This window comes from Cervus canadensis, chromosome X (genome assembly GCF_019320065.1).
Source record: "Cervus canadensis isolate Bull #8, Minnesota chromosome X, ASM1932006v1, whole genome shotgun sequence".
Lineage (NCBI taxonomy): Eukaryota > Metazoa > Chordata > Mammalia > Artiodactyla > Cervidae > Cervus > Cervus canadensis.
This window is the reverse complement of record NC_057419.1, coordinates 133,650,574-133,664,789: the sequence shown is the minus strand read 5'-3', so window position 1 is coordinate 133,664,789 and position 14,216 is coordinate 133,650,574. Positions and strand designations below refer to the sequence as shown.

General features: G+C 37.2%; 1 long non-coding RNA gene across 1 annotated transcript in view; it reads right to left on the bottom strand.

Annotated features, from left to right (window-relative positions):
• LOC122435055 overlaps positions 1-14,216 on the bottom strand; it is a 359,541-nt gene that overhangs the window by 129,325 nt on the left and 216,000 nt on the right. Inside the window, exon 3 of the long non-coding RNA XR_006267566.1 lies at positions 8,604-8,716. This is a non-coding gene — a long non-coding RNA (uncharacterized LOC122435055). The remainder of the gene's footprint in view (positions 1-8,603; positions 8,717-14,216) is intronic.

Sequence of the window (14,216 nt, the reverse complement as noted above, 5' to 3'; positions counted from 1 at the left end):
AAGTGGTTGTTTCCGTATTGTTTCATTATTTTGCAATGTATATAAATGCCAAATTGTCATGTTTTACATCCGAAACTAATATAATGCTATGTGTCAATAATACCTCAATTTAAAAATAAACACAATGCTATATTTAAAATAGATAAGCAACAAGGACCTAATATATAGCATAGGGAACTCTGCTCATTATTCTGTAACAGTCTAAATGGGAAAAGAATTTGAAAAAGAATAGATACAAGTATATGTATAATTGAATCACTTTGCTGTACACCTGAAACTAATACAATATTATTAGTCAACTGTACTCCAATATAAGGTAAAATTAAACACACATAAACCAAAAGAGTTCTTTGTATATTTTTGATGTAAGGTTTTCCCTGGTGGCTCAGTTGGTAAAGAGTCTGCCTGCAATGTGGGAGACCCAGGTTCAATCCCTGGGTCGGGAAGATCCCCTGAGAAGGAAATAGCAATCCACTCCAGTATTTTTGCCTGGAGAATCCCATGGACAGAAGAGCCTGGTGGGCTACAGTCCATGGGGTCACAGAGAATCAGACAGGACTGAATGACTAACTCTTTACTAGATGATATGTGATTCACAAATGTTTCCTCCTGGTTTATGGCTTGTCTTTTCCAACTCTTATTTTATTTTGCAGAGCAGATTTCTTTTTTTATTTTAGTGAAGTCCAATAGATTCAGTTTTTTTCTTTTGTGGATGATACAGTTAGTATTGTTATTAAAATCTTATCACCAAACTCAAGATCACATAGGTTTTCTCATGTTATCTTCTAGAAACTTTATAATTTTACATCTTATATTTAAGTATATGATACATTTGAAGTTAATGTTTGTGAAAAGTGTAAGGTCTGTGTTTAGGTTCTTATTTTTTTTTTTTTTTGCTTTATTGTTGTCAAACTGTTCCAGCAGTATTTTAGAAAAATCTACTCTTTCTCCATTAAATAACCTTTGTGTCTTTGTCAAATACCGGTTGGCTGTATTTGTTCAAGTCTATTGCTGGACTCTCATTTCTATTATATTGATCTAAGTGGTTTTTTTTTTTTTCCACCAATACAACACTGTCTTGGTTACTTTATCTTTTAAAAAGTTTTCAAATCAGGTTGTGTTAACATTCCAACTTTGATCCTCTTCAGTATTTTTCAGGTTATTCTTTTTCTTTCTATATAACTTTGAGTGTCAGTTTTTCAATACCTAAGAACTAGCTTGCAGGGATTTTCTTTGGGATTATATTAAATCTACACAGTTGGGAAGAATTGACATTAACAATAGCGAGTTTTCCAATTCATGAACAGGGACTTATTTAAATTTGCTTTGATTTCTTTCACCAGTGTTTTATAGTTTTCTATAAATAGATTCTGCTTTGTTTTTTATACCCAAGTATTTCATTATTTTTATTCCATTGTAAATGTTACTATTTTATTAAAATTCTAATTCCAAATCTTAATTGCCAGTATATAAATAAATGATTGGCTATTAAAGAAATGAAAACCAAAACTACAATGAAGTACCACCTCACACTGGTCAGAATGGCCATCATTGAAAAGTCCACAAATCATAAATGCTGCAGATGGTGTGGAGAAAAGGGAACCCTCCTACACTGTTGGTGGCAATGTAAATTGGTGCAGCCACTGTGGAAAACAGTATGGAGGTACCTTTAAAAAAGTAAAAATAGAGCTATCATGTGATCTTGCAATCCCACTTCTGGCCATATACTCAGAGAGAAATAAATTAGTGTTTTTGTTTTTTTTCAATATATACCCAGGAATGTTTAATGTTTGATCTTTCTACAGGTCCCAGAGGCTTCAAGTTTCTTTAACCTTCTGTTTCCTACCTTGACTTTGTGCTTCCTTAAGATTTCCAGTCAGAAAGAATCTGTTTCTTGTAGCACTTTCAGGTAAAACCCCCTTTTATGATACTGATGCTCTGTTGGTATGACTATGAAGTATGGAGCTGGGGAGATTTCTGTAATCTTATGATTAAATAATCATCTATTAGTGGCCCTGTATCTCAGAACTATGACATTCAAAAATATTTCTCTATTTGTATTGCTTTTTGCCTTAGCACTTTACGGATGGCCTAGAACCAGCATTTCCAATCCTTGAACCCTGTAGACTATGTTTTAACACCTTAGGTAAGACACGAAGGCTAGATGGAGCTGAAATCAAAGAAATTCCCTTCCTCTGACTGGGAAAAAGCCCTAATATAGTTTTCAATCCTGTATAGTAGGATTTTGTTATGGAGAAGTATCTTGGTATGTTTCACAATTATCATTCTTCCCTCACTTTTCCAGAGCCACAAAGGGATCTTTCCTAGATATTCCATGATGAGAACCCAGTGGAATTTCTTAAGGTAAAGACCATGAAAATATGAAGGATTCTCCTAAGACTGGAGCCCTTAGGGATTTGTTATTCTCTTGAAAGTTAACACACAATTTCTAGCAAAAGTCATCAAAATGATCACTTTACTAGTCCTACTAAATTTTTTATGTTTGCCATATAATTCAGTCTGTTTTTTTCTTTTACTTTTTATTTTATATTGGAATATGGCTGATTAAAACATTGTGATAGTTTCAAGTAGACAGCAAATGGACTCAGTCATGGATATACATGTATGCATTCTTCCCCAAACTCCCTTTCCATCCCAGCTGCCAAATAATCCAACTAATTTATGGTTCAGGGACTTATGCTCCAAATAAAACAGCCTTGAATGTGACTCTCCTGATACATTTGTCTCTCTAGATTTGGGAGTGTTTGCTCTGCAACCTCAGTTCAACAATTAGTCTGAGGAAAGACATAGATTTTCAGTTTGTATAACTTTTTCTTATAGTTAATTTTGGAATGTTGGTTTTTAAACTGTAAATATTAGAGCTGAAACTGGAAGTCAAAATTGACTTTAAAACAAAAGTCCTAAGCAGAGATACAGCAGATAAATAATAAGGTGATAGGAAGATATGAAAATGACTTGGGAAAACTAAAGTTAAAAATGATACAGAAGAGTTAAAACTTGACAGAATATCACATTGAAGCAGAAAAAAAGAAGGAAACATGCAACTAAAAAGACATCTGAGGATATAGAGGAGAGATTGATTAAAGTAAGCAAAGTCAAATGAAAAATGATAAATGGTATCCAATATGAAAAAAGTGAGTGCTCCTGAAGAAGAGAATCAAAGTAAAAGAAGAGAAAAACGCAAAGATTTAATTCAGGAAACCATACAGAATATAAGATTTAGCCTTAAGACAAAGTTTTCTTTCATTTGGTCACAGTGTAAATTGGTACAAAAAGCAACACTGATAGTTTAACTAAACTAGATTTCAGAGATAAAGAACACTGCTCTTTAGTCGCTAAGTTGTGTCTGACTCTCTGCGACCCCATGCACTGTAGCCCACCAGGCTCCTCTGTCCATGAGATTTCTCAGGCAAGAATACTAGAGTGAGTCGTCATTTCCTCCTACAGGGGATCTTCCTGACCCAGGAATCAACCCTGCATCTCCTGCATTGAAGGCAGATTCTTTACCACTGAGCCACCAGAGAAGCCCAAACACTGTACAATGTAGCAAAACTCATCTTTAGGCTTATAAAGGGGTAATATCAGTCCAGTCTCAGAAGTCTTCATCACAACAGTCACTGTCAGAATATAGTGGATCAATGCTTAAAAGCATAAATGACCTAAGCATTTTATACTGAGCCACAGTGCCATTTAAGTATAAAAGAAGAGACAAAAATTTCAAATATACAAGAACTCAGCACATATAGTTCTAATGAGTCCTTACTGCACAATGGAGAAACTGCTGCATAAAATCTGTTAATGAATACTTTAAAGACAGTAGGAGTATGAAAATTATTGTTACAAAGAAGAATCTAAATGCTTTTAAATGTAACTACAGAGAAATAATACAACAAAAATCACACAATAATGATGAAAAGCTAACAGGCAGTATAAGAAAATTTTCTAAATTTCTTAGCCATGGATCTAAAGATAACTTTAAGGTTGCCAAGTCAAGTAACTGAGTGATAATAAATAAATATAAATTTATAATAGTGAGCACCAATCATTCTAAAAATAGTGGCATAATTCACTAAAACTGGATAGTGAGGGAGGGAGATGGAGAGATGGATCAAAGTACATGTGAAGTAATTTCATAACTTCTCATAGTGGGATAACAATAGATAAAATTTCCCACTGCCTTCAGATGGTAAAGAATCTGCCTGCAATGCAGGAAATCCAGGTTGGATACCTGGGCCAGGAAGATCCCCTAGACAAAGGAATGACAACCCACTCCAATGTTCTTGCCTGGAGAATTTTGTGGACAGAGAAGCCTGGTTACAGCCCATGGGGTCTCAAAGAGTCGGACACGACTGAACAACCAACAATCCCCCTGGTAGACAGTAGCTCCACTATAAATTTCTCAGCAAGAAACTGGCCTCATCAGTGTTGGAAACTGGCCTCATCAGTGTTGAATATGTTATCTCCAAACACCATTATTTTATTCCATGAAGGTACTGTTTGGGACTTTTAGTTGGGTGTTTCCATTTTTCATAGGGATTATAGATGCTTGCAGCAAAGTATAGCACAACTAACACCACTATGAGGGAGAAATGATTCATTTATTTTCCTTATTTTGAGGCATCACTGCCACTCTACACTAAAAACACCATCTTCCCATCTGGGTCTGGAAATCTAAACCCTGATATCAAGTTCCCTTTTCTTCTTCCCACTCCATACAAGTGTGCCTTTTGACTCCTGGCATGTGGGTTAAAGTTTTATGGAGGGAAATTTGTCTCTACTGCTCTATACTTATCTATTCTTTATCCAAAATGTACTTCCTATGGACATGCCAATCTAGCCCCTAATCCTGCAAGGCCTTATATCTCTTCCCTTCCATGTACCTGACTCTTCCGTTCACACTGTTCCTTCTGTCATCAGACAGCTTAGAGATACAGACATATCTACTGGGAGGAAGGGTTCTCTCACCTTACTGACTTTAATTGTCACCAGCTGTGGTCCATTTTGCCGTTATCTTGGAATGGTGCAGTTCTATGACTGCCCTTGAAGCCAGTCGAGATGCATTTGATGTGGGCTACTATTCACTCTGTGTAATGACCAAAATGTGCTGCCCTTTTTTCTCCATTTGGCTTTCTTAAAGTAACTGCAATTCTGTGAGTAGATGTATTACTAGAACTCAGGTAAAGAAGTCTGTTTGTTCTCCTCCATGTCTTCTGAAATTGAAAGGACAAAAGGTTGAGCTCAGAACAGTACTGGGCAGCAAAAGCAGAATGAAGGAGAAATGGGAAGGGGCTCTTAATGAGAATGGGTGCAGATTGAACATAAGGCTCATGCCGGCAAGGACACGTAAGCCTCTTTGAGGGGAGATTGTCAGTAAAGAAGAGAAGCTTGGGCAGGATCATCTGACCTTGCTATTACCTCTGGACTTGAGTTTAAAAAAGATCTTCTTCCCTCTGGTGCTTATGGTTCATTGTCTCCTAAGTACACCCAGCTCCTTTATTTCTTGGTCATCTTAGCCTTGTTCAAACTTCCTGGCTTCTACCTTAAGGGTCCTACCCTTTTTGTAGAAATCCCTCCCCAGGACACTGAGGACCACACCCTTTCAGCGTTGTTTGGTCATCAAGGCACTGCCTTCAGTCAATGGTAGCTAGAAAAGTCTTATACCTCACAAATCACTATTCAGACACCTCCCTGGAGGGTGGGAATGCCAGGGGGCAATGTTCTGTGGTTTGAAATTGGGGATATTTCCTTAACACCTCTAAAGAGCCTTCCCAAATGACCTTCTACTTCTCATCTTTCCATGTTCAATTCTTGTGGTACATATGGCAGAGAGATGGTATTTCCTCTAAGCCATCCCTCATGGCCACCTCCTATATCCTTAATTCATTCTGTCTCCTGTTTGTCACCACCAACTGCTAGTTTGGATGCCTTACCTGCCATCTCTTCAACTTAACGCAGCTGTATTTCAGCCTGAGTGGAGGTATAAATCATCTCTCTTTTCTCCAACAACTTCCCCTTATATATTTTGAAGAGCACTCACTTATTGGTTACTATCAGACAACTTTTCCATCCTACCTGCTTTCCCCCATAACCTCATAAATCATATTAGTTTTCTGTTTTCCAGTCTGAACTCACTTCCTGAGGCTATCAAGGATTCAATAGAAAATCCTGCTGTACTGGTTATCTTGGTGTCATTTCAAATCTGAGGGTTCATTTTAATTTCACTAAGGTATAGCACTCAGACTTGGTTTTTACCAGTATAGGAATAAGGGCAAATATTTATCTGCTGGAAGTTGTCCTGGGTGTTTGTATGCAAGAAACTACAACTTAGGATTGATAAATGCTCTCAGGGCTTAGTTTAACTAGAGATGTGTCTTACATGAAATATATTTGCCAAGATATTTTGGCACTCAACAGACACTTTTATAAACTTAGTTTACCACTGGTGCTGCTAAGCTTCCTATCTCCTTTCCTTTCCTGAGGGATTCTGGAGAAAGGGAGATGATGTTACAGGAGGGACACTGGTGAAATTAATTTTCCTGAACAGTGGTAACAAACATGCAGCTTCTGGGAAGAGACAAATCCTCCAAGAGCAAGTTCTCTCCATTTAGCTCCCTAGGTAGAGGGTCTCTCATTCAGGTTGTAGTCACTGGAGGAAAAACATAACAAGGTTAGTGGAGTTTATAATCCTAAACTGACCAATAGGTTAATCTAGCCTGTGGTCCTTACAACCGTTTGGCCTAGCAAGTGACTTCTAGATTTTCCATTGAGCATCTACTTCCTGAGGGCCTCCAAATATGTTCATGGCCTAATTCTTGGAATCTGTGAATATGTTAGGTTACATGGTAATGGGGAATTAAGACTACAAATGACATTAGGGCTGCTAATCAGCTGACTTTAAAATAAGGGGATTTCTTGAATTATCACAATGGGTCCAAAAAAGTGGCAGAGGGCTCCAGAAGAAAGGAGTCAGGGAGATGTGACAATGGCAGTGATGCAATGAGACAGGTTATGTTTCCTAGCTTTGAAAATGAAAGGAATGACTATGTCCTTTAGAAGCTATGAAAGGGCAAGAAAATGGCTTATCACTATAGTCTTCAGAAAGGAATACAGCTCTGTTGGCACCTTGCCTTTATCCCAGTGAGACCCTGTTGGACTTCTATTCCAAAACACTGTAAGCTAACAAATTCATGTTTTTTTAAGCTTCTAAACTTATGGTAACTATTAAAGCATCAGTAGAAAAGTAATATACAGCACAAAGTATTAATACATCAATTCATAAACAATTTATTGAGACCTTGCTTTGAGTGAGTTGTTAGAGACCTGGGATTACATGCTATTGGGAAAAATAGCATATGATCCCTGATGCCACAGAGTTTCTAGCCCAACACAGGAACTAAGTCTTGAGGGCATATCTCAGGATCACAAGTCAGTGTTAGGGATCCTGTCCTCCAGACTTCTGCTCCTGTTACTGTTTCCTGGACCTATTTTCAGGCCTTCTTCCCATTTACTCCTCAGAATGTTCTCAGAGCACCCTCCTTTCTACTGAGAGCTACATATCCTTCTGCCAACTGCTCCTCTTCTTACTTTCCTTTAGGCTCTCCTAAGTTGATACAAATCTTCATCAATACAAATCTAAGATACCAATGTCCTGGTTTCTGAGACTTTCTCTAACCTGAGAGTAACCTATTTATTTATAATATCATTTAGTTTTCTCCATATTCTTTTACATGAAAGAATATCAACTCAGTATAAGTGCTAAAAGCATTTTTTTTTTCAATTAGTACATTTGACCACGTATCATCAGCACAGAGACAGAATGTAGGTTCTAAGGAGACCATCATCACATTGGTTTTGGATTCAGAGAAACCAGAGTACAAGATAAGAAACTTGAGCCAAAGCCTGATGATGACTTAAAAATTATAGAGTTTGAGACTTGGTACAATTCTTGATGGAGACAGGAAGGCTGACAGACCTTACAGACTGTGTTTCCAAAAGGTCAGTGGTAGGATTCATAACAAAACAGATTTAACTGGAGTTCCCAGGTGGTGCAGAGGTAAAGAATCCACCTACGATTACACGGGACATAAGAGACGAAAGTTTGATCCCTGGGTCTGGAAGATCCCCTGAAGGAGGAAATAGCAACCCACTCCAGTAGTCTTGCCTGGAAAATTCCATGGACAAAGTAGCCTGGAGGGTTATAGTCCATGGGGTCACAAGAGTTGAGCATGATTGAGTACACATGAACATGGATCATCAGCCAGTTCTGTGTACCTAGGTCATAGATTAGTAACTGAGGAGTGTTCAAATGTATTAAACAATCACTCTGGTAGCTTCTCTGAAATCTGGTGACTCATATCTAATTCCTTCCCTCAGCAAAAGTTCAAAGGTTACAACATATGTCCAAATAATTGTGACAAATGATGTGGGTCACAAAAGAAGAATAAACCAGGAGCCTCTGAAGTCAAGAGGTGAGTGGTTTTCTGCAATACAGCTTCTAGTATTTAATGCCATCCACTCTGCAGAGAACAGTTTTATAAAAATATAAATTTTATTATCTCTTCTAGTAAAGTTTATATACTCACTTTTGAGTATGTATCCCAGAAAAATCCTCAGGTAAAATCCAAGAGCAAATGAACACAGCCGGTCTTCATAGCAATTGTGTGGAAGTGGATAGTTTGAGACTAGGTGTTCATCTCTGCGGACAAATAAATAAAGGTGTTTACTCACTCTAAAATACTAGTCAGTGGTTCAAAACAATAGCTTAAACTTCTGCACATATACACAGCAGCATTGACACAATTTATCACACTGTAAATTTATACAGGTAAACACACTGACTGAAATTTTTACAGTTGAAATGGCATGGTGGCTGGACTTGCTTTACAAATAGCCTAACAAAAATATAGAAATAATCAGGGAACTGGATATAATATGGATAGTAAAATGTTGATAACTGTTGAAGCTGGGTGATGCACACACCACTAGTGAATATTCTTTAAAAAAACATGTCTTCAAGTTATTTGCCCATTTTTTTAATTGTGCTAAAATACATGTAATGTAAAATTCATCACTTAAGCCATTTTAGAGTTAACAAGTCAGTGACAAGTCAGAATAAGTATTAATCTTCACTATATATTTCTAGAATGTTTTCATCACACAACTAGGGAGGCCATACCCACTAAGTAGCATGAATATAAACCAGAAAATTATGGAGACATAGCTTTAAAACACTTAAAGAGGAAAAAGAAATGGCAACCAAGAATTATATAGCCATTGACATCGTATTTGCAAAATAAAGATAAAATAAAAAGTTAAAGTTTTAAAAGTAAAAGAATTCATCAGCAACAGACCTGCATTATCAAGCAGATTAAAATAATTCATTCAGATAGAAGAAACAGACTCCCATGAGAATATGGATTTACTCAATACAGTGGTGAACACTGAAAAACTGTAAATATTTGCATAAATATAAAATAGGGTTTTCTCTTATTTTTAAAATCGCTTTGAAAAATAGTATTTTCAAGCAAAAGTCATAACAAGGTTTATAGGATAATAAACATATGTAAAGGTAAATAGATGCCAACAATGACACAAAGGTCAGTAGGGAGTAAGTAAACATATACTGCTAAAAGGATACTATTCATAAAGTAATATCACATGAAGGCGGAATTTGAGAAGTTTTAGCTGTATACTATCAACCCTGAAGGAATCACTAAATTATTAAACTAAACAATGATAGCTAATAGAACAAAAAAGATAAAGTAGAATAATGAAAAATAATTAACTCCAAAGGATTTAGGGGGGGAAAGGAAAAAGGAAAGAAAATATAGAGGAAATAGAAAAAAATACAAAATGTTAATGTTATTCATGATTGGAGACATAAATACAATTCTCTAAATACCGTGTTGAATACACAGACAGAAAATCAGTAATGATATCAGTTCAGTCTCTCAGTCGTGTCAAACTCTTTATGACCCCATGGACTGCAGCAGGCCAGATTTCTGTGTCCAACACCAACTTCTGGAGCTTACTCAAACTCATGTCCATCGAGTCAGTGATACTATCCAATCATCTCATCCTCTGTTGTCCCCTTGTCCTCTTGCCTTCAATCTTTCCTAGCATCAGGGTCCTTTCTAATGAGTCAGTTCTCATTAGGTGGCCAAAGTACTGGAGCTTCACCATGAGTCCTACCAATGAAAATTCAGGACTGATTTGCTTTAGGACTGACTGATTCAATCCCCTTGCAGTCCAAGGGACTCTCAAGAGTTTTCTCCAAAACCACAGTTCAAAAACATCAATTCTTCGGTGCTTAGCTTTCTGTATAGTCCAACTCTCACATCCATACATGGCGACAGGAAAAATAACAGCTTTGACTAGACAGACCTTTGTCAGCAAAGTAATGTCTCTGCTTTTTAATATGCTGTCTAGAATAGTCATAGCTTTGCTTCCAAGGAGCAAGCATCTTTCAATTTCATGCTGCAGTCACCATCTGCAGTAATTTTGGAGCCCAATATAGATATAGAAGACTTGAAAAACTTTATGAATCAAATTGGCCTAACTGACAGTACTAGAACACTCCACCCAGCAATATCAGAATAGTCTTTACAAATACATAGAGAACATTTACCAAGTAGACCATATTCTGGGCCAAGGAAACAAGTACCAATATATTTTAAAAGACAAATCATGTAATTTACTTTGTATTTCTGTATGAGTATTAAATTAGAAATCAATGACAAAGATATATTGTTTTATAAGTTATCTTTCCATTAAGCTTAAAATATTAAATCCACCCTTATTTAGATTATGTGACTGTCTGTATAGAAATTCACAGAATCTAAAAATGCTCCTAGAAGTAATAAAGGTAATAAGAATCTACAGTTTGTGTGGAAACACAAAATACCCCTAATAGCCAAAGTAATCATGGAAAACAAGAATGGAGCTGGAGGAATCAACCTTCCTAACTTAAGACTATACTACAAAGCTATAGTCATCAAGCCAGTATGGTACTGGCACAAAAACAGAAACATAAACCAATGGAACAAGATATAAAGCCCAGAGATAAACCCACACACATCTGGGCACATTATCTTTGACAAAGCAGGCAAGAACCTACAATGGAGAAAAGACAGCCTCTCCAATAGGTGGTTCTAGGGAAAATGGACAGCTACACGTAAAATAACAAAACTAGAACACTTTCTTAGAGAAGGAAATGGCAACCCACTCCAGTATTCTTGCCTGGAAATTCCTGCAGGCAGAGGAGCCTGGCAGGCTGCTGTTCATGGCGTCGCACAGAGTTGGACACAACTGAAGCAATTTAGCATGCATGTATGCATTGGAGAAGGAAATGGCAACCCACTCCAGTGTTCTTGCCTGAAGAATCCCAGGGACAGAGAAGCCTGATAGGCTGCCGTCTATGGGGTCGCACAGAGTTGGACACAACTGCAGCGACTTAGCAGCAGCAGCAGCAGCAGCAGAACACTTTCTAATATCATGCCCCCAAATAAATGGATTAAAGATTTAAATGTAAGGGCTTCTCTGGTGGCCCAGATGGTAAAGAATCTGCCTGCAATGCAGAAAACCCAGGTTTGATCCCTGAGTTGGGAAGACCCTCTGGAGAAGGGAATGGCAACCCACTCCAGTAGTCTTGCCTGGTAAATTCCATGACAGAGGAGCCTGGCAGGCTACAGTCCCAGAGGTTGCAAAGAGTTGGACACGACTGAGTGACTAATACTTTCACTTTCACTTCTAGAAACTAGAAAACTCTTAGAGGAAAACATAGGCAGTACACTGTTTGACATACATCACAGCAATATCCTCTTTGACCCAACCTAGAATAATGGAAATACAAACAAAAGTAAACAAATGGGACTTTAACTGAAAAGCTTTTGCACATCAAAGGAAACAAACAAAGTTAAAAGACAACTCTCAGAATAGGAGAATTGAAAATTAAACACCTGACAAAGGATTAATCTTCAAAATATACAAACATCTCATGCAGCTTGATGCCAGAAAAAAAACCAGCACAATCAAATAAGACATTTCTCCAAAGAAAACATACAGATGGCCAACAAAAACATGAAAAGATGCTCAAAATTGCTCATGATTAGAGAAAATTATAACAAGGTATCATCTCACAAATGATCATCATTAAGAAATCTACAAACAATATATGCTGGAGAGCATGTGGAGAAAAGGGAACCCTCTTACACTGTTGGTGGGAATGTAAATTGGCACAGTCAATTTAAGGAAAACGGGGCTTCCCAGGTACTGCCAGTGGTGAAGGACTCACCTGACAATGCAGGAAACCTAACAGACGCAGGTTCAATCCCTGGGTCAGGAAGATCCTCTGGAGGAGGAAATGGAAACCCACTCCAGTATTCTTCAATGGAGAATCCCATAGACAGAGGAGCATGGTGGGTTGCAGTCCATAGGGTCACAAAGAGTCAGACATGACTGAAGAGACTTAGGACACACAGAGACTATGGAGGATGGTATGAGATGCCTTAAAAAACTAGGAAAAGAACTACCATATGACAAAACAATCCCACTAATGGACATATATCCTGAGAAAACCATAATTTAAAGAGACACATATACCTCAATGTTTGTTGTAGAACTTTTTACAATAGCTTGGATATGGAAGAAATCTAGATGTCCATCCACAGATGAATGGATACAGAAATTGTGGTACATATGTACAATGGAGTATTACTCAGCTATAAAAAAGAACACATTCAAGTCAGTCCTAATGAGGCGGATGAATCTAAAGTCTATTATGCACCGAAGTGAAGTAAGTCAGAAAGACAAATACTGTATATTAATGAATGCATATGGAATCTAGAAAGATGGTACTGATGAACCTATTTGCAGTGCAGCAACAGAGACACAGACATAGAGAACAGCCTTGTGGACACAGTGGGGGAAGCAGAGGGTGGGGTGAACTGAGAGAATAGCATGGAAACATAGACATTACCATATATAAAATAGATAGCAAATGGGAATTTGCTGTGTGACATAGGGAGCTCAACCCAGTGCCCTGTGACAACCTAGAAGGGTGAGATGGAATAGGAGATGGGAGGGAGATTCAGGAGGGAGGGGACATATGTATACCTGTGGCTCATTCTTGTTTTTGTATGGCAGAGGGCAACACAATATTATAAAGCAATTATCCCCCAATGAAAAAAATGAATAAAAAAGAGTAATAAGAATCTAAAGATGCTCCAAGAAGTAATGATTTACTGCTACATCATAAAAAACAAGGTCAATGTACAAAAAATTAATTTTATTTCTATATACTATCAATGAACACTTGGAAACCAAAATTTCCATAAATACAGTTTATGATAGCCTCAAAAAGTGAAATATCAGGAATAAATCTAAGAAAATATGTGCTAGAACAGTATGCAGATAACTACAAAGGACTGCTGAAAGAAATCAAACAAAACCTAAACAGACAGATATATTATATTCCTATCATATGAAAACTCACATATAAGGGCTCTACAAATACATTTTCTCTAAATTGATAGAATAAATGCAATTCTTATAGGACTACTTTGTAGCTGAAAACACGTTTATAAAATTTACATCAAATGACAAAGTAAGTAGATCAACCAAAAATAATTTTTAAAAGTACAAAGGTAGAGGGCCTCAATTACCCTATTTTAAGATTTCAAGCTACAGTACTCAAGACAGCTTGGTATAGACAAAATAGCTGAAATACAGATTAATGAAACAGAAGAGACAGTCCAGAATGACAGAAAACACATATGTTTAATGAATATTTGACAAATGTATAAAGGCAATTAAATGAAGAAAAGATAGTAGCTTTAAAAAATGATGCTGAAACAACCCTACAGCAAATCACTAAACAGCTCTATGTCACTGTTGATTGTTCTTAGGCATCATACAAAAAGCATGACCCATAAAAGAATCGATAGGGGGCTGTCCTAAGATGGCAGAGGAATAGGATGGGGAAAACACTTTCTCCCCCAAAAAGTCATCAAAAGAACATTTGAACGCTGAGCAAATTCCACAAAACAACTTCTGAACATTGGCAGAGGACATTAGGCACCCAGAAACGCAGCCCACTGTCTTTGAAAGGAGGTAGGACATAATATAAAAGATAAAGCAAGAGACAAAAGAGTTAGGGATGGAGACCTCTCCCGGGAAGGGAGTCTTAAAAGAGGAGA